Source organism: Camelus dromedarius, chromosome 4 (genome assembly GCF_036321535.1).
Source record: "Camelus dromedarius isolate mCamDro1 chromosome 4, mCamDro1.pat, whole genome shotgun sequence".
Lineage (NCBI taxonomy): Eukaryota > Metazoa > Chordata > Mammalia > Artiodactyla > Camelidae > Camelus > Camelus dromedarius.
In genome coordinates this window covers 39,707,514-39,728,754 of record NC_087439.1, presented here as the reverse complement: position 1 = coordinate 39,728,754, position 21,241 = coordinate 39,707,514, and positions in this window count along the sequence as shown.

Below are 21,241 nucleotides of genomic sequence, written 5' to 3'. Positions count from 1 at the left end.
CAGTTGCTGGACAAGCAAGACCATTTCCATGAAATTTAAATGAGGCATTTAAATTGACTCACTGTATAAATTACTCTACGTAGATATTCTCCTATCTGACATACATGCTGATTTTAGATGGGTCTTGCTGCTACACGAAGTGTAGTTTATGTAAAATGGGTAAGGACTGAAAAAAAATTTAGGTTCTTTGGCCCAACGAGCAGGTTAAACTAGAATAAGAGGAGAGAATACTTCTCCCAAAGCTTATGTTATTTGCAAAATTAGATGCAAAAAACTCTTACCTTAATGAAAAATTACGTTTGAGATCTTTATTATAGAGATATAAGGAATTTACAAGTTACAGTAGGATCTTTCCTTAATAGAAAAAACTCTGGGTTTCAGGAGCTTATACTGACTGCTTCATTTGAGGTAAAAGAAAAGAATCATCAGCAACTAAGGATAAAATGCAACCTAAGAAATTGGAGATTAAATTTCATGACTCCCCTGAGCCCCACAGGTTTCGTCTGCTGAGAAGTAGAACATTGTCCACAATACAAGGTGGTGAATAGTGAAGGGAGTCAGCTCACCCAATCTGTCATATCTCTCCTTTGGCTTCCTGCCTTCCCCAAATACATGGAGACTGATTTTTCTCTTCCCCTCATGCCTCACCTTTGTCTTAGAGTCAGTACAATAGCTCTGCATCTGAAACTTCAACTTAACTAGAAATGTTTGCCCTGAGGTCAACATTAAACAAATGGGATGAGTTCTTCAGAATAAACACTTAGTCCTTATATCATGTTTCATCATTAACATGAGAACACTGATTTACAGAAGTATTACTAATTAATCTATGCTTATTGTTTTTAAAAATATGAATCTTTCCTTATTGAAAAACAGAAAACAAATCAAATAGTTATACTGATTCTTTGAAGAATCTAAAGTATTCTCATATTTTTGAATCTCCAAAATATTAGAATACACATTCCTCACAATACACATTTTTTGTCTTTAGGTACTTTAAATTTGTACTTGGAAAAGTATTAGAAATTAACATAGTAATCTTAATGAATTATATTATATTCTCCAATTGAATAATATCCTGATAGAACAGTAAGGAACTAGGGAATTTTAAGGATATAAACAGTAAGATGATTACAAGTCAGATTGTTTGATAATGTTTGATAAAGTCTGGAACTCAAGATGTCTTTAAATGGCTTAAGAGGCCATATAGATTCCAGGAATTCCAAGTGTTACCTGATAGGGATTTTGGAAAGGCACAATTCAGCACCAATGTCGAAGTCCTAAACCCCACTACTTCAGAATGTGACTATATTTGGAGATAGGGTCTTAAAAAAGTAGTTAATTAAAAATGAAGTTATTGGAATGGGCCTTAATTCAATATAACTGGTGTCCTTTGGAAAAGAGGATATTTAAACACAGATATATACAGAGGAAAGACCATGCGAAACCCCAGGGAGAAGACAGCCATCTACAAGCAAAGGATAAAGGCCTCAAAAGAAACCAACCCTGCCAGTATCTTGATCTCAAACTTCTAGCCTCTGTAACTGTGAGAAAATAAATTTCTATTGTTTAAGCTATCCATCTTTCGGTTCTTTGTTATGGCAGCCTTAGCACACTAAAAATGTACCCCAGGAACTGCAAAGAGATAATGTCTTCCCCAAATTGCTTCGCATACTCTTCACCAAAACAGTAAACTCTGGGAGACAATCTGGCTAGTTAACTCCTTCAGTAATTCACTAATTCATACTGTCAACAAATAAGCACTAAATAAATATATTTTATCCACTGGTCACTTGATAAATTCTAGAGATATAAGGATATCTTCTCAAGTAATTCACAGCTAATGGGAGATATAGACACATAGAAATAATTGCAGTCAATGTGGGAGATATCATAGTAAATGTATTCATTACTTTATGCATTCATTCATTTTCCAAATCCTTGTTGAGATCTTACTATGTCCCAGCACTGAGCTAGAGGAAAATTGACTCTCATGGTGAGGTATTTCAATAAAGCACTCCCTATTAATGTGCTCATTTGCTAATGAGGAAGGAAGGTTTTATGCAATGTATTTTATTGGCTACCATCTGGATATCACACTAGTACCTCACACTGAAACCTCCATCACAGTGCTTATCCTCTTCCCCAGCTGAGTCTGCTTCCCTCACTGGTTCTTTCACCATGTTCCATGGCTCATGCTTCCAGTCACTCAGGTCAAAACCTGAGATTAACCTCAAGTTGTCCTTTTACTCCTACCCTATATCTGTGAATCATCAAGTCTGGGGACTCTCCTCAAATCTCTCTAAACACTCTCTCTTCATGCTTGATTCTTTATTCCAGGCCTTCGTCATCTCCTGCTTAGATTAGTTTAGACTATAATTATTATGGTACCATCATCTATACTAGGACTTCTCCATCCTGTGGCCTCTCATTCTAATCAATCTTCCATGTTGACTTGAGAATTATATTTCTAAAGCGGAAATTTGGGTATGTAACTTCCTTGCACAATATTTCACAACTGCTAATGATATGTAAAAGGAACTCCTTAACACAACATAGTATGTCCTCTCTGCTTCTCCAGCCATACTTTCCATCACTTTCCAGAACACATATTATACTCTTGTCATAAGAAAATAAACTTTCGAGGTTTTAAATACAGACTGTAAGCCTGAATAGAAATGGGAGGGAGGGAAGGGAGTTTTTTTTTTTTTTTTTTTTTTCCTCCAGTAATTGTCACTCTAGGGAAAGGATAACCATCTTAAATTTTAGTATTTGGGTGTCCTTTCAATATTTATGATTCAATATTCATTAAATCACGTGTTTTGTTTAGGTCCTACTTATAATTATTATCATTGTAAGTTCTCCCTGAAATATGCATATAAGACTTTGACAATAGTGTAAATCAATTCAGCATGTTTTCCTCAATTGCATTGGATTTTCTTGGAGAAATCTGACTATGTAGTGTCATATAATGGGCCCATTAAAAATATTTAGTCAAACAACAAATCTCCATATTGTTTTCTCACAGGAAAAATAATTTCCAGTGAAGAACATTTTAAAGGAAAATTAAAACATTTGAACCTTTAACTCAATGAAGATAATAGCAAGCACACTGTATTATATTTTTCATGAATAGTAAAATATGTGGTATGTCTTATGACCTCCAAAGTTTATATGCCATATATGACCCTAGAAGGAGAATCAAGGAGTTACAGGATATAGCTAATAATGTAAATAGTTGTTTCCCCCTTACATTAATTAATTTGCTAAAAGATGATTTCATGAACCATTTCTTCAGAATAATAAATATTCAGAAATAATGATATTTTAAATCAGCTAAAGAAAAATTCTCTGTTATTGACAGAAAAAACTGACAGTTTGATTCTATACATTGCATTCTTTTTTTTTCCCCATCAAAAATCAAATTACTGATATTTCCAGCTTCCCCTTTTGGCACTGCTAGAAATCAATAAATATTAAGAAATTATTTTCGAAAGACTAACCATTTCAAGACATCCAGCCATGAATATTGTCTTCAGAAGTTCCAGCCTTCTGGAGCCAGCCACTGAATTCATGAGTGTCCTGAGAGGAAACAGTCCAATGACAGCAAGGATGCCTGAGGATAAAGGCCCTGAATACTGTGCTAAGAAGCACTAATCAACAGAGAGAGAAAAAGAACCCAGCTTGATTTTAACGAAATCTTTTTAAAGTGTAGGAGACATTAGGAATGTGGAAAACATCAGTGACTTGGGAAACAGGTTGGAGGAAGAGACCCCAAGTCTATTCAGATATTTTGGTACCAGAGGATAATTAGATAGTCTTCTTGGAAATGAGTTAATGGATGACCCTTGTTCTGGACTGATATATTCCTGTCCAAACCCTAAATTATTGCCCAAACTGCATCTGTTAAAACCCTCCTGCCTACATCAGTTGGGATTGGAGATTACAGTCTCTTTATTGTCATTTCCAGGGCTTCAAAAAAAAGCTTTTCTTGCTATACAGGTTTTGCGGCTAAATGGAAGTTCCCAGCCTCTGGGGCTGCTAATATAACAGCTTTCATACGTGTGAGAGTTCAAGGAAAATAATCCTTTTTAAAAAGTATACATTAAGTTATTTCTTACTAAATCATGAGAAAGGCCTTTCTACCAATTACAACGTATTAAAAAGTTACCAATTATTAGGGGCTTTACTGACAAGGTCATTTATAAGAAAATCATTCAATCTACTCAGAAAGCCACTGCTGAGAAATAACTAAAAACAATTCTTCAGCTAAATTCTCAGGAAATTAATGTTTCTGTTATCTATATTTATATTTAGAGAAGGAGCGGTGAGAATGTTTCATCCTTGAACTGAGAAACTACCTCTGAGCTCTTTGCAGAGAAAAAGAAGAAAGTTTGATTGCCATGGCAGGCTTGAACAGTTTCGATGTGCAGAGTTATTGATTTCTTTCCTGTATTTATTCTATTCTTGTGTTAGGAAACGTTAAGTATCTGGAGAGGGATAGCAAAGTGGACATTTTTAAAACAGTTTGACATGATTGAAAGTCTTCATATTTGTCAAGGTGTTTACCAGCTATGTGGAATTGTTTTGTTTTCACATTTTTGTTCTCAGTAGATGTCATATCCTTGAAATGTGGCAGATTCATGTCTCAAGTATCAGTTTCTCAGTTTAACACCAGACACAGTCAGTTGTGGACTAGGAAGCAGCAGTATGTTCATATACCCACAGGTTTCTGCTCCCCTTTTTACTAATAAGCAGTTGGTCCATGCAAGGAAATCTCTGTATTGTACTGTTCAGCACATGGATCAAACACTGTTCTTAGCACTGTATTCTAACCAGCCATGGTCATTCTTTAGTCATGTCTCAAAAGCTACCACAGTTCCCAAGTTAGTTTCTCTGGCAACTGTAGAGACAGTTGAATTACAATTCGGAATTGACCAGTCACTAGCCCTAGGGATTTTTCTTCATTCGCCAAGCTTCCATGTGGCCCGTGGAGTGTGGAAAGCGGTTGCCCCTCCCAGTTTCCTGAATCCTTTGAGACAGAGCCAGTGAACCACAACCCTCTGTGTTCTGATCACTGGAAGGATTTTTTTTCCCTTACAATTCATTCAGAACTGCTTTGACTTTCTTAAAAGACTGTTAGCCCAGGGGACAATGCTGCCTGTTTTGGATTGTTTTATGTTCTTCATACCTGTTGAGCTCAAGTTATGCTAAAGCTGCCAACTCATTTTATAAAGAGTCATCTGGAAAACAATTTGATAATGTCACCTTTCTGCTTTCTTTACAAACTTCACTCCAACGACCGAACATAATGAGAATAATAACTTGTTAGGCTCCTAAAATGTTTCTTAAATATGCCTCAAGTGGAAGCCATTTCAGATAAGCTGTCATGAGTTAAAGATATTATGAAAGACTATGTCTTAAATAAGTTTGTAGAAAACTCCTTCTCAGCCCTTGAAAGAATATTTTGTATATTTCTTCCTAGGTTTGCGCATAAGAAGGCTTGGCTTCTGAAAAGATGCTAGTTAATTTAGGCACTGAAAGTCTGTCAAATTTGTCTCAAATATAGAATAATTTTAAGTAAGCCTGATACTGAGAAGCATTATGTATTTTGGAAAATATCCAAGTACATTCCTCCATTGGTTGATGTATAAACGAATTACCAAATTTAGATAACTAGGGTATAGTTGCATTTGGAATTATAATTACTGAGAGTTGCATTAACATTTATTTGTTTCATTTTCCATGAATATTGATTTGATCTAGTTTGGTGATGATGACAGACTGATAGGAATCTTTAACTTTTTAAATTCACATCAGGGGCCGTACAGCGCGCGGACTAAGTTTGAGGCGGAGACTGTGTGGAACTGCCAGGCTTCAGAAAAAGAGCTGTAAGCACCAACACCACAGAGGTACCTCTAGCACCGCTAGGAGAGAAGCACTTCCTCTGCTCACCACCGTCAGTCACATTAACGGTCACCAGCACCCTGAGAGGAAATGTTACCACCGATAGTACGAAATGAGCCAGGCAAGTAACTCAATTAACATGATTCTAGTGCCACGAACACTGTTTCAAGACATTTTCTTGCTCACGCAGTGACTTTCCTGTCTCGCTGATTCTGGGCACTCGAGTTCCCTAAGAATATATATGACCAAGTACTCCTCCTTTTGCTTTTATGGCCTACCGTAGCACAGATTGCTGCAGATGTGAATGTTCTTATTGGCATACATGGAAGAATGACCTTACTTTATAGTGCTATTATAAAAGCACAGTTTAAACCAGCCTTTCAATTTTTGTGTGACAGAAGAAGGGGCTAATCTTATGGGTCTTGACCTTTCTGGAGCATTCAAACTATTGATGACATAGCACAAGGCTCTTTGCATTCCCTGCTTGTCATTTTCTTGGCTTTAGATGGCTTCCAACCCATTTCAGTGCATGCGCCTTATTGACGTCCTGCGTGGGAGGGCAATGCATCTTCTCAGCCTCAACATCTCTGGTCTACTCTTCTGTAAGGATTAAGGAAACAAATGATCTTCCTGAGTCCCAGAGCTGGCTTTCTACGTCTCCAATTCACAGCAGTAAAAGTACTACTAGAGGTATAAAACCTCCTGCCTTATTAATAAGAATACCTAATCAATGCATTATTTCAAACAACTGGTTGATCATCCAATTTCATGGCTCACATTTGTTTACTAAACTGGATCTTCCTCAGAGACACCTTTAATTTCTTTTCCAGCGAATGTCTTATATTAGTTTTACATTTTTTTTTACTGAAGTTTCAATTAGGAGTCCATCTACTGTGCTTATTCTTCCCTTAGGCATTTATCAATACTCTATACAAATTTAAGCAGGAACATTTTCTAAGTCCTCATAAGGATATACAAATGAAAAATATAAAATTATTAAGGATGCACTAAATGCAGCACAAAAGAAGATGTAAACAATGCTCAAAGGGTGCACCCTAAGCCATCTGCTAGTTTCATGGTTTTCCTTGAAGATTCCTTCCTTTCCTTGGAGATTCCAAGGGCCCTGCTACTCCCACATTCCCTCAGAGCGGTTCCTTATGCAGGTGACATCACCACTTTTACCACATACAATTGGTCCCAGAGTGTGTGCTGGACACAAAGGCACCCACATAGAGTCTGGTCAGCAGAGTGTATGTCGTCCTGGCGAGAGCACTTTTACCAACTGGGTTGCCTTAAAATGGATGAGACTGACAGACCCAATCAGATTTTCATCTCTTTTGTGAAGTCTGAATGGGACATTCAAAGAAAGGCTGAAGACAATAGTGGGGTAAAGTTGCTGAGAGATACACAGAAAAGAAGCAGTAAGCAGAAACTATGGGGATGTAGGACTCTGGGTTAAGAAAAAGCCTCAATAGAGAGGAGAATAATGGGGGTCAGCGTGCAAGTGACAGCAGGAGCTGTAGATGCAGAGAGAATGACTGAGTTGGCATCATGTGCAACATTTAAGCACGGAGGAGAGGGTGACTTGTGTTGAGGGGACAGCTTGGTTCCCTAGAGCTGTTTTCACCCTAAATGATCATCTAGCTCTCCGTGGAATCTGGCTGTAGTTGTGGGTATATTCTGAAAGTTGTTTCCATCACCGTGAACCAATTTAGGCATCTGTTTTGCTCTTCCATATTTCCCCATTTATCTTCTCAATAAACCGTGTCCAGAGTATATGGCTGTTCTTAGGAGACAGGAAACACTAGCACAATATATATAGTTATTTTAGGTGGAGGTGGAGTGTAGATGATCTCTAGCTTAGATTACTTGTAATCATATTGTTGAGAAAAGTTATAGATTTGTGGTAGCAGAAAAACTGTCAGGATAGGTATTTCCCAACTGTTCTCTGAGTGACACATATTGAGGCAATTCTCAAAAGGAGGGTTTAGAATGAGAATAATGTGCTAAGTTTGGGAAAGATTTAGGATGGCCATTAGCTTATTAAAAGCCCTGGAAAGTCTTGCAATTAAGAACAAATATTACTTCTGTTTAACTTAGCAAAAGAGAACATCTTTTCATTCCATCAGCCCGACAGATATCTCACCAAATATTTTTTTCTGTAGTATGCAATTTTAAAACTTCAATTTATATAAATGATCTTAATAACCATATTACATCTTATAAAAGATAGCTGTCCTTGAGATTGTACTTAGCTGTGAATTATTCTAGACTTTGGAATTTTTATTGCTTCCAATGTCATGCAAGAGGTCTTAGAAATAATATTAAAGGTATATTGGTTATTAAAAGTTCTGTAAATACCAGTGTGAAAAATTTCCTTCTGTCTCTTCCAACCCACCCTCTGGTTGTCTGTAGTGGAAGACTTCCTGTATGGATTGTCAGTGCAGTTTAGTGGTTTTGTATATAAACTTTCTAACCTGAGGAAATTGGAAGAGCAGTAAGAATAAGACGCCAATATAGTTGTCTTAACCTCTTGGAAACAATGTGATAAAGACTGAAGGGACCAACAGCTATTGGATAAACACACGTCTCATATCCCTTGTATGGCTGTAACTGGATTTAAATACTGCTTGCCACAGGATATTAATATTGAGTATTCGGAGATGAACAGTTTGACATAAAGAAGTAAAATATTCTAATTTTATACTTCAGTAAGGAGGATGATAATTAACACTATTTTAATTGGAGTTCAACTAGGAAAAAAAGAGGAAAGGATTTTAATTATAAAAGCAAGTTTAATCTAAAGATTTTTAGTAATGTGAAAGTAGAAAATCAGTTGTAAAATTTTGTGCTACCTCCTTAATAACTGAAAATAGGATGGTCAGCAGAATACAGTTAGTTACAGGCAATCTTTACATAATCCAGTAGATTTTAACCCTGATAATATTTATGTTTAGAGTTGCGTGGGGGAAGGCAGAAATATTTCTGATCACTGAAGTATTAAAGTGCATTTTGAAAATTTGAAACAGCATAAAAAAAGAAATTGCCACCCACTCATAATTACAGTGTTTAGCAATATTGGCTCTTTTCTATTTGGCAGGTATTTTCTTCTGGTCTTTTTTATGAATAGATCCTTTTACAGAATTGAGATATTGATACATAATTTCTCCACTTTGACTGTGCTATTATCAATTTTCCATATTTTCCATACTAAATAAACATTATATTATTTGGTATTTCCATACCAAATAAAGATTATCAAAAACTCTTTCCAATCCTCATTTTTAAGAGTTACATAATATTCCATTGCAATTTATTTAATTTATTTCATTGGTTAATTCAGGTTGATTTCTATCTGAATAATTAAAAACATCAGTTTTACCAATAATACTGTGAGGTGTGTATATCTTTTTTCCTTTCAAAAATTTTTACTTTGGTATAGATTCCATAAATGAGATTAATGGGTCACATGTTTCAACATTTAAAAACAACACATATTTGCAACACATATTTCAGTTTGTTATAAATCTAGTAAAAATCTACATTCTATTCTGTAAAATATTAGAACCTTTACATTTACTCATTTGTGAATTTCTTGTTCACATCCTTTCTCCACTCACCTATTGGCTTTGCATTTTCTTGATTTTTCTAAGAAGTGTTTTCAAATAACCCTTTATTTTGCATATTAAATAAAAATACTAGTACATATTTATCCAGTTTGTTTACTTTTGTTATTTTAATAAATGCAAGATTGACAATTATGTTCTAAAAACTATTGATATTTCTGCTATGATTTTTTCTTTTTCTTATAAGCTTAGTATGTCTAATTGTCTTAGGACTTATGGAAATGAGGGATGAATCCTCTCTCTGGGCTATTGTACTTGTGAGAGAGAATTTTTTTAAAAATTTATAGAATGACTAATAAATAGGTCTTATTGTTTATTTCCTAGCAATTTTTTTGGAGGTTGGGGAGGAGGTTTTTTGAACTTACGGATCTGTGGTAATGTCTCATGAAAATTCTGAACTTTTTAGGGAAATCAAAGTTTGCTCTAGCCTTTCACAGAATCAAAGAGTAACCTGCACTACTTCTAAACAAAGAGGCTTTGAACATTAGATTTTATAGAAGTTGTTTTTTTCCCCCTCAGTGCAGTCTAGTACTTAGAAAAGTTGCATCTAGATCTTGGTCAGACTTACTTATGAAAAGTGGATGATAGTCACAGACTGTTTATTTCATCTGATCTATAATGCCATCTCTTGTAATAATCAACTCCTTTTCAGAATCTGTTTCTAGACTATTTTATTCCATCTTATTAATCTGGTATTTGTTCTAATATTATCATCACATTGTTTTAATTGTGTAATTTTATAGTAAAGTTTAAAATCTTGTATGGCAAATGCCCTACCATTAGTCTTCCTTTTTCCTATTATCCTAACTATTAATACTTATTTAATCTTTCCAATGAAATAGAAAATCATCCCTTTGGGATTTTTATTGGATTTTTATTAAATATATACATTAATTTTAGAAGAAAATTATAACATTATCCTTTAATAGATATCATAACTCACAAAAGCCAAAATTTATGTTTCTCTGGAGTATACTATATAGTGGACTGAAGTTTGTTGTAATGGAAAGAACAGTGGGTTAGGCATTAGGAGATCTGGTTCCTAGGTCTGACTCTCGATTTTTTACCTATGTGAACCTGGGAAAATTAATTCACTGCTCTATGGCTCAGTTTCTTTATTTGAATAATGAAGAGGTTGTACTAGATAAGACATTAAAATGATCAATGAATTCTATTCCAAATTGTGAATGCAATGAACACCTGATGTTATTATTAAAAATAATTATTTTGTGCCCACTGGCTACTTAGCAACACTATCTTACTTCAACAACCACTCTTCCTCCATTTTAACACTCTTTTTCTAGGTGAAGATAGATTCCAAAGAAATGGATGGAAATTATTATGCATTAGAAAATTATGCTTGCCATATAAATAGATCACCTAATCTCAAGTGGAAAGGCACTGTGCACTATACATAGAAAACTAGAATCCTGGCTTTGATTCATTGTGTTTTTAATAACATAACCTCACTTTTCCTACGATCGCTTACACAGAATTCCAGTATGCAGAAATTAACATGATGGGAAGGGAGTCATAAATAAACAAAAAAAACAAATTTGCAAAATAAACATAACAACTAAGATGCTACAAAATGTATTTAAAGTGAATGACCTAGTTAAAATTAAGTCCAAAATTTAAAGCACATTTATAATTTTAAAGATATCAACCTAAAATAAAAAAGTAATCCTTTATAAATACTAAAGCAAGATGTGCAAGCCACTGTAACAAAAGAAACCAGATTCTTGGTTTCTCAATCAGTTAAAAGTTTGCTGCTCTCCATATCATCATTCAATGTGGATTTGTTCCTTGCTGTAATTGAGAAACTCAGGGTTTCCTCCTATGGATCCAACATCTCCTAATTTTTCTCTGCACTTAATAGTATGGATAAGAAAAAGATGCAGAAGGCATTTTCACTCTTCACACCTAAACCTGGGGATGATATACCACTTTTCCTTTCTTTCTTCAGCCTAGTTGTATGGTTCTACGTGACTGCAAGGGAATTTGGACAGTAGAGTCCAGTGATGTGCCAGGAAGGAGAGAACACATTCAGTGGTGAGAACTGGCAACCTCTACCACAGTCAGCTATTCTAGCCATGGAACATTAATTATCTCTCTTTCTCAACATATAGAGCACACACACCACTCTCCAAGAGAGAACACTCAATCCAGTCTTTGCATCCAGTGCTAAGCCTGGGCTATCCACATGATGGATAGCCCCCTCCATCAGTCCAGTTGTGGCTCCCCGTCTGCGGACCTATGAACTACACAGGCAAGTTTCCTGGTCTTCCCATGCCCAATGGGCAGACATGCTTCATGTCACTTACCCTAGCAACTGATAATTTAGTGTGTTAGCTAGGCTCATGCTACTCTCTGGAAGGGATTCATTTGCCCTTTTTTCTGACCTAGAACAAAACCCTCATCTTTGTCATGTGGCTGAATGGCTGCCTTCAACTGTTAATACCTCTAAGTCTTCATTATTCAGTGTTTTTCATACTATCTCTTATTATTAACTGCCTAGAAGCAAGTTCCAGAACTTCTGATCTTCTCAGCTCAGTTATGTTTCTATTTGTTAACCAAGTAGTTATTTCCATAGCTGATCTATTTCATTTGATACTTTGCCAAAATCACCAACAGTCATCTAACACACTAATACAGTGTTTCTTTCCAATTTTCCTAGAGCTATCTGCTCAACAGCATAAGGTCTGCCTTCCAAAGTATCATGTCAGCAGTCTTACCAATATTTTGCCAAAGAGTAACAAGGCCCTCCACTCACTAAGCCTATTGCTGAATATTTTTAGATATTTTACATTAACATCCCACTCTTGGCATCATCTTCTCTTTGGGTTAGCATATGTTAATGGCAATAACAAGCAATTCCAAATTCTTAGTATTTAAATCAATAAAGGTTTTTTTCCTCCAAACATCAAAATCCAGTATAGCTGGCAATAGAGCTCTACTTCACAGAAATAGAAGCCTTACGTGGCTCAATCATTTTCTAGGACTTTGTGCATTAAATAGCTGGATGGGGAAAGAGAGAGTGAGTTAAAAGCACACACATTTTTAACTGCCTTGGTCCAAAAAATGATACATATCACCTCTACTCACAATCCATTGCCAGAAATCATTATAGACGGCAGCAACTGCAGTGGACTCTGGGGAATGTATTCTAGATGTATTCCCTGGAAGATGAAGAAACCTGCAGCTCTGCCACAAGCCTGTAGACTATTTAACAAAAAGGATAAAAATGTAGTGTTTTTAAAATTGTCTGTTATTATCACCTCTTTCTTAGCTCAATTCACTTCTACTATAATATTACAACAGGAAAGAGTACAGCAGTGACACAGTTCTCTCCCCACTTTCGTGTAACTTCCTTCCACATTTAATTGTCCAAGTATTACAGTCCAGGAATCTGGAAATGTCCTTTGCTTGCCAGAATCCCTGTGCCACAACCCTTACACTTCATTCTCAGTGTGAACTGTTGGCAGAAGGAGATGGTACTATTACTTGGCAGATGCAGGCACAAGAATAAATGATGGCTGTTTTAGGCCACTGAGTTGTGGGGTGTTTCTTAAGCAGGAATGGTTGATTGATACACTCCTTAACAGGCAACAAAATGGACTATGATAAAAGTGACTTGCCAAAGGCAAGAGCTAGGATATAGAATCAGATGATTTTATTTCTAGATGGGTGAGCTTTATAACATTTTCAGTTCAAACTTAGTTTCTATAGGAATCTACCCTCCGCCATGTCTTAAGTTCCAAATAGCAAAGCTTATATATTCTCCATACAAGCAAAATTAAAGTGCTGTTAGAGAATTAAGCTTTATTTATGCTTTTTGTTACAGTTTTCTAGAGTGTACTTTAAGCATTGGCTACAAGCCACATTGGGACATTAAGTAATCACAATACTAACACATTTCAATATTCGGCTGACAACAAGGCCTACAATTATAGTTAAGCTTTTATTCTCTGTGTCTGCAATTACCTAACCAGTGAAAGGAGATTTTCATGACTGCCATTAAGGGTTTAATTATGATGAGTCAGATACAGGAACAGTTGTTAGCTAGACATCTATCCATCTCTGTGGGTAAACTGGCCCATCTGAGGACAGGGCCTAGAAAGAAAGACCAAAGTAATAAAAGTGGCCCATCAGCTGCATTACTGCAGACGCGGGACACACTGCTGCCACTCTAGTTCCCGTTCAGTAGTTTCATATGCTATAGGCCACGTCAGTGGCCTCAGCGCCTTGAAAGGGCCAGCTGACCTCAGGTGAAGAACAGTCTATTGTCTGATGCAATTCTCTTGCTTTAGGAGCCTGGCTACTTAGGATGGAATAAAAGAAAGTTCTTAGCATCTCTGTAATAAGAGACAGAATAAACATGTTTGAGTTGCTTGAAAAAGAACTGGAAGATTGGATATCACTAACTCACTGGTTTTATTTACTGACTGTTCCTGTCACTTTAATAGCCCATTTACAAATGTAATCCAACATTGAATATTTAGTGGCTTTGTTATAAACCATATCAAACAATTTGAATCTAAGCATGTCAGAGAAGAGTGTCACTGGTTTCTCTAGTTGTTTGACAGGCGTGTTTGTTGGCAGATAATAAACCAAAAGTGCCATTGTTTTTAAAAATCTGTGGAATCCATACAACACCATGAACAAAGGAACAACAGGAAATAGCAGATAGAGAGTTACTGTGGAGTGCTTTGAGAAGCTAGTTAGTAAGGATGCTAGATCATAATGGAACTAAACAAAGGTGAGCTTTTTTATCTGAGTGTCTAAAGTACATATCTTCCTGATTAGTTGTTTGTTTAAACAGGAAAGTAGTAATTATAATACAGACAAAAAAGAAAAACCCTTCATGTTTTTGTTACATCAAGAAAAGAAACATTATTCATTGTCCATATGCTGAGTTTATTTTAACAAGGATGTGCTGAACCACTTTTATAGCTCTGAGATATTTTGTTCTCTTCAGCTCAAACCTATCCTACCATTTTAATTATTTGGAAAATAAATGAGATGAGTTTTAGAACGTACTAGAGCATGAAGGATTTTAAGCAGGAATTTTGTACCACAATATATTTTTAGAAAATATTTAAAATTAACTTTAGTCTGAGAAAAGTGAATTTAATTTTTTTATATTTAAAAATTTCCTTTAAATGAATTTAGTTTAAGCAAAATTTTAAAATATTTCAATGACTAAGCTGAACAGAAGCAGAGTTACACTTTAACTCAATTTTAGAACATTTAACTTAATATTTACTAACTTCTTAAAAGAGCACAAAACATGCCCACATGATTCACTTTTTCAATAAAACTGAGTGTTAAAATTTAAAGTGAAAAACTTGCAACTTAGAATTAAACATAGCAACAGGAAAAGATAAAACACCCCAAACAGCAAAGTCAACATAAAGTCACAGTAGAAAAATGGCCACATGACTGAATAGGGCAAAAGTCTTAGAAATTAGGACATGAAAAGAGGGCAAGACCTACAATACACAAAATGATGAAATACAGTGCATATAGAGCAAAGAGGCCCATTCTCTAAAAGGCTTCAAATATAGACATCTTTTCTACTATACAGATTTAAAAAGAAAAAAACCCAATTTTTTTCTGTGTAAACAGAAGAGACTACATTGCTCATTTTTTAACACACACTTTTGTAGCCCTCACTATACCAGGCACTAGCCACTACCTAGGTACTTCAGGGCATAAACTCAGATTGGCACTGATATTACTACTGATGCACAGAGAAGGTAACAATTTGTCCAAGATCACATAAGCAGTAAATGGTACAGATGAGAATTCAAATCTAGGCAGGCTGATTTTAGAGTAAGTGTGCAGAATCTCTATGCCTCACTAACTCTGTAGTAGCTCAGCAAGCAGCCACTTCTTTGTCTACATATATCACCCCACCTATTTTCAGGGTTTCAGGTTACTGAAGATGAATAGAGTACATATATAGTATTATATTATATTCCATTCTCAGTCAACATAAGTTGCATGCTATTTGGTTTGGAATGTATTATCATAACACAGTTGAGAAATTGTGGTTCCACTGGTTGAATACGATCATGTGTGTCCAAATACAAAGTTTTTTCCCCCAATTTTTTTTTCTTAGAGAGAACACAACTTATAATTGTATTCTTCCAAACTTTGTTTGGAGAAGGCAAATTAGTCAGAAATAACCATCATTCATCAGTGTTAGTTTGTAGAGGTTACCTATAATCTCTTTGCTTTTTAAAAGGGTTAAACACAGATTTACTTATTATCCTTGGGACTGAAACCTTCCAATTATATTAAATGCCATTTTACATAAATCTTTTTCAGACCACTTTAAAAGGCAAGATAGCAACTGATTGTTACAGAGATCACATACGATAAAAATCCATTACTAAAAAAAATAAACAGAAAAATAATGACAGCAACAAGAGAAATCTGAAACTTTCCTAATGTTACACAAATAGGAAGTTATAACTTTGGTATAAAAGTTCCAATGACATCATCAGTATTGATTCAAAAACTCTCTGTATCAAACTACCTGCAAGAAAAGATAGAGCTTTCCAGGAAATCTTTCTAGATGACAAGGATCCAACTCACTTGATAAAAAAGAAATCCATGTTGAAGATGCCTAAGAAGCATTTAGATAAAATTGTTTCATGGACTGTGAGAGTGAAAAATGTCCCTAAATTGTTTTCAGCATGTGGAATTAACACATATCTGTAATTAAATATTGAAAAGAAATGCTGCAAAAATACATCTGACTTTTTATAATCTTAAAAGTTTATATCTAAAACTTTTGGTGGTATTACATGCTAATTATGCAGTTTATGATATGCAAAAAGTGAGCATAATCTTAAATATCTTAAATATTTAACAGGAGTTGTTATTATCTTTAACTGCTGTCTTCATTGAACAGCAGAAATGAAATGAAGTCTGCTCCACTAGATTATCTAATTCTGGATTCTGCTGAGTATTGCTTATAATTAAGAACCTCAATAAATGTTAAATGACAATGTTGACTTGCACTCTACCTGTAAATATACTCTTGAAGCTTGCGTTAAATAAGTGTACTTTAATTTATAATAGATGCTTATTTCACAATTAAATTTTTTTTGCATATATGTATGTTTGTACTTGTGTGTGTGTCTGTATCCTTCATTATTAACAGTTTTCAGCTAGAAGAATTGGGCTGACATATTTATTCTCTGAATTTGTGTCAAGTACTACGTGTATTATACCATATGCTTGAAATGATTGGAAAGCACAAAATAATGAAGCCATGATTTTCTTAAGAAAAAAAACAGGCCCCCCACAAACTGCAGACCATGCCTTGTAAACAGTGATCTTCTATTAAATATTTTATGACTATTTCATGTAAGAATAGTGTTTATGAATGTGCCACAAAATGTAGGCTTATGTGCTGGAGGAACACAGATTTCGACTAATTCAAGATGATAAGCCTTGTGAAGAAATTTTGTTTATTTATTTTGGGGGGATAAATTGGGAGTTTGAGATTTGCAGAGTAAAGAAATTGATTTATACCAATCAATGAAAAATTGTTCTAGAGGGACAGATATCACAAGCATTAGGAAAAGGACCTTACAAATAACAGAAATTAATGTAATTTTTTGTGCTATTTTTATTTTTTTGGTGGGGGGAGGTAATTAGTTTTTTTTTTTAAATGGAGTTACTGGTTTTGAACCCAGGACCTTGTGCAGGCTAAGTATGTGCTCTACCACTTGAGCTATACCTCCCCCACCTATGTTTTTAAATGATAGATGATGGGACCTATCTGGCTGGAAAGAAGAGAAAAAGTAGCAGTAGTGTGTGTGTGTGTGTGTGTGTGTGTGTACACACGTATGTCAGTGTCTTGAAATTAAGATGCGGTAGAGTTGAATATCAAATTAAGAATTTATATTTAAACTAATACATATTGGGATGTCCACAGAAAATGCTGATTGAAAGAAAATACTTTATAGAAATAGTGGTGACATGAAGATGGCCGTTAAGTAAAATGATCCTTATGATCGTGTGTATCTTGGACTAAAGCAGCAAATTATATTCTAAGCAAAAGAGAATAGGGAGATGGCCATATCAGTGTAAAGAAGGAGTCCATTCAGGAGATAAGAATACATGTATGGTATCCCTTTTAGAGAAAAGTGGAGACAATATAAACATTGTCAGTACATTAGGGATACCTAAAAGTTTAATTTGTGATCCTTAATTTTATAAAAATACCCATTGGTGGACTCTAAATTGGCATTTTTCTTTAAATTAAGAAAACTGTTCCCCATTTCATTACCAGATTTGTAAGAAAAAAATCTGATACAAAATTAAGAGGATGAATTATATAAATCGGTCTTGGAGTGATGTGAGAAATGCTTACAGACTCTTACTCCTAAGAGACTGGCCCATAGTGCCACCTTGTGTTGATGATCGTTTTTCTGTTTTGTTTTTGTTTCGTTTAAAGACAAATTTTCTTGGTGCTAAACTACATAGAGAAGTAAATCTCGGTGTATTTGCCCTATTTTCAAATTAGTGAAGTACTGAAATATGTAGCAAAATTTTAAAAATAATTATTGTTCACTAATCATTTTTTCTGTCCACTCTGTTGTAAATTATTGTATTATTTTTTTAACTACAAAGGAATGAAAAGGAATACTGGGAACAGAGGAATTCTGTACTGAATCTAAGTGAAGAACTAAACAGAGCACGTTATTTTAAAGAATTTGTCATCAAAGAGGGTACCTAACCAGGGTATTCACATTCTAATAAAACACTACAATTAGTCTGCATTGAGGGGTTTCTGGGTTTTTTTTTTACATCTATTTTTAAAATGTGTAAAAATTACTGATATTTTAATAGAAAAAATTTTGAACTCACTGTTTTAGAAATAATGGAAATAGGAATGGATCAAATCTATCTTTAGCAAGCCTTTTTATTTTATCCGTCTTCATTATTTGAACTAACAGTTGATTACTACTTTTTTTTTTTAGTCACCAGCCAGATTGGGTCTTCTTCCATTAATCTCTGGAGAGCTAGTAGATAAAATGCTTGGGGAAGATCATTTAGACAATAAACTACAATCCTTATTTCTAAAGCTACTGTCCAACATTGTCTCATGGCCTACAAGTCTGTAGATGCCTTCAATTGAATACTTTTTCTCCCTAGAAAATCATAGTAGCTGTATCTTTCTTGTCTTCCCCTGTCTCAATGACTGATTCATTTAAGGGAAAATAAGCTTGAATTGGCTTTTTGTACCTTCCTTTTCCTTTTGTCAAATGACCTCTATGTCCTTAAACATAGCCTGGTATTAAATTAGACAATAAAGATAGAATGTATAATTTATTCAGAGTGTAATCCACCAAGATACTAGACCTATCTCTGAAATAAAAACAGAATCCTCAGACTCTAACTTATTCAATTCAGTATAACTGTTTAATTACAAACTTATATCAACATGACTCTGGAGTCTTTCTATAATTAAGCAAAAGGTTTAGTGTGTGTGTATGTATGTGTGTGTGTGTACACATAATATATATATTAAAATGTTTAATTATATATAAACTAAACTATGAAATATAAACTTTATATATACACACATATATATGTGTGTGTACATATATAGAGATAAAAAACATAAGTATAATTCTACTGAAAACTTTGTATGTCCTTGGTTGTGGGATATGCAGGTAACGGTATATATAGTCTACGTTCTCAGTAGTATGGATAATGAGATTCTTAAAGTGTCTGTTAGGAAATCACTAAGGCATATTTTCTACCTATTAAGGATAATTTTCAATTCTATGTAAATTTTACTATAGGTAACCTTCTTCCCTTCTAGCACTCAAGTCAAAAAAAACATTTATTTCTAGCAGGTTTGAGTATATTAATTAAAAAATCATTACTCTTATGACCAATTCCACATATGCTTAATTACTGTCAAAGAATCTCAACTCTTTATAAAAACAAGGAATTTGTCACTAACAATTATTCAGGATGTCATATCTTTCCTTTTCATCATAAACATTTCTGTCATTCCTTTGCAGAATGCATATTTTTGTCTATTTGAAGTGCATTATTTTTAGGAGGAAAGCTGCTCAACAGATGAGGGAATTTGAGCTAGCCAGTGGAGAACTTAACTACATAAGCTCACTACACCTAATTATAAAAGATGAAGGTTTTAAAATTTGCATAATTGCAACTATTGGTAGGGGTCGGTAACATATTTGCATTATCTACTTATGTTCCATACCAACACTTTTAAACACCACTTAAAAAAAAAGTCTGCTAAGTCAGATGCTTGTAGGTGTCAGAAAGCTGTAACCTAAAATGCAGGCGATGCCTTTTTCTACCCACATCCCTGGGTTCTGACAGCTTTCTGAAATCAATTTCTAGGTTTTGGTACTATTTCATCTTCCAAATCTTGAAATAAACAGTCTTTCTGTCCATAGCTGCATGCAGCAAGAGAAGTGTCTGGTGCCTCTAAACCAAGTCCCAAGTACTCATTTATCCCGTTTGCAAATAATCATTCTATTTGCTAAAAATCAATGATTAATATTTACAAAAGTGGCATTCACACAATAAAAGTGCAGAGATAGTCAAGAGTGGTTGGTTATAAAATTTCCCCTTGTCTACCCAATAATTCAAGAACATTTAGCTCTTCTTCGAAAATGTTTCATATCTCTCAAATATAATATTTAGATTTGATATTTGTGTTTTATGCACAGGAAATAAAAATTTCTACTACCATTAGAATATTCCAAAGAAGGAAAGGTTGATATCTCAATCTACACAAATAAAAAAGCTAGAAAAATGTAACTTTTAGTTTTTCCATTTCTCCATCAGCTTTCATGGAAAGTAATTAGCAATAACTGTAAAAATACTTTTGATGAAAGAAGGTAGCTAACATTACACCTAGGTAAATAACAGTCATCTAATTATTGCTTCCATTGTGGTTTTGTCTGTTGTGTTTTTGGTAATCTCTCTTAATATCTTCCTTCAAAAATACTCTTTTCTTATCTCAGTTTTTAATTGAAAGTACTTTGGTTTATTTTGGTAAATCCATGTTAGTAATTTATCTGTCCTCAGAACACTGGTGTTCACCTTCTGTATTGAAGCATTTTACTCTGAATTCCTATTCTGATTTTTTGTTCACTCATTTTTATTAAGTTCCATACAGCCACCTATTCTTTATAACTGGTGTAATAATGTTTGATTTTTATTACAATACTCTAGGCTCTGCTCACTTCCTGTCTGATATTCCCACCATGGCTATAGTAGCACATTGCACAGAGCAGGGAGTCACCATTAGTTGAGTAAGTGAAGAAATAAATGAAATGCACTTGGTATTATTTTGAGGGCAACTAATCGTTACTAGTAAAAAAAAATGTTGAAGTGATGATCTGTCATATTAACATTAGATTATTAAGGTTCTGCCACCAAGGTATTATTCATAAAATATAGTTGTAATTTTGTGGGAAGAAGGCAATGTAGAATCGTGGAAAAACCATGGACACTGGAGTCAGAAATAGCAGGTTTAAATCCAGGTTTAATTTCTATCAGCTCTATAAACTTGGATGAGTTATTGAACTTCTCTGAGCTTCAGGTTCATTTTCCGTAAAATAGGGGCAAATTTTCTATTTTATTGGGTTTTAATGGGAATTAGAAATAACATAGGTAAAGAACCTGGACCTTGCACA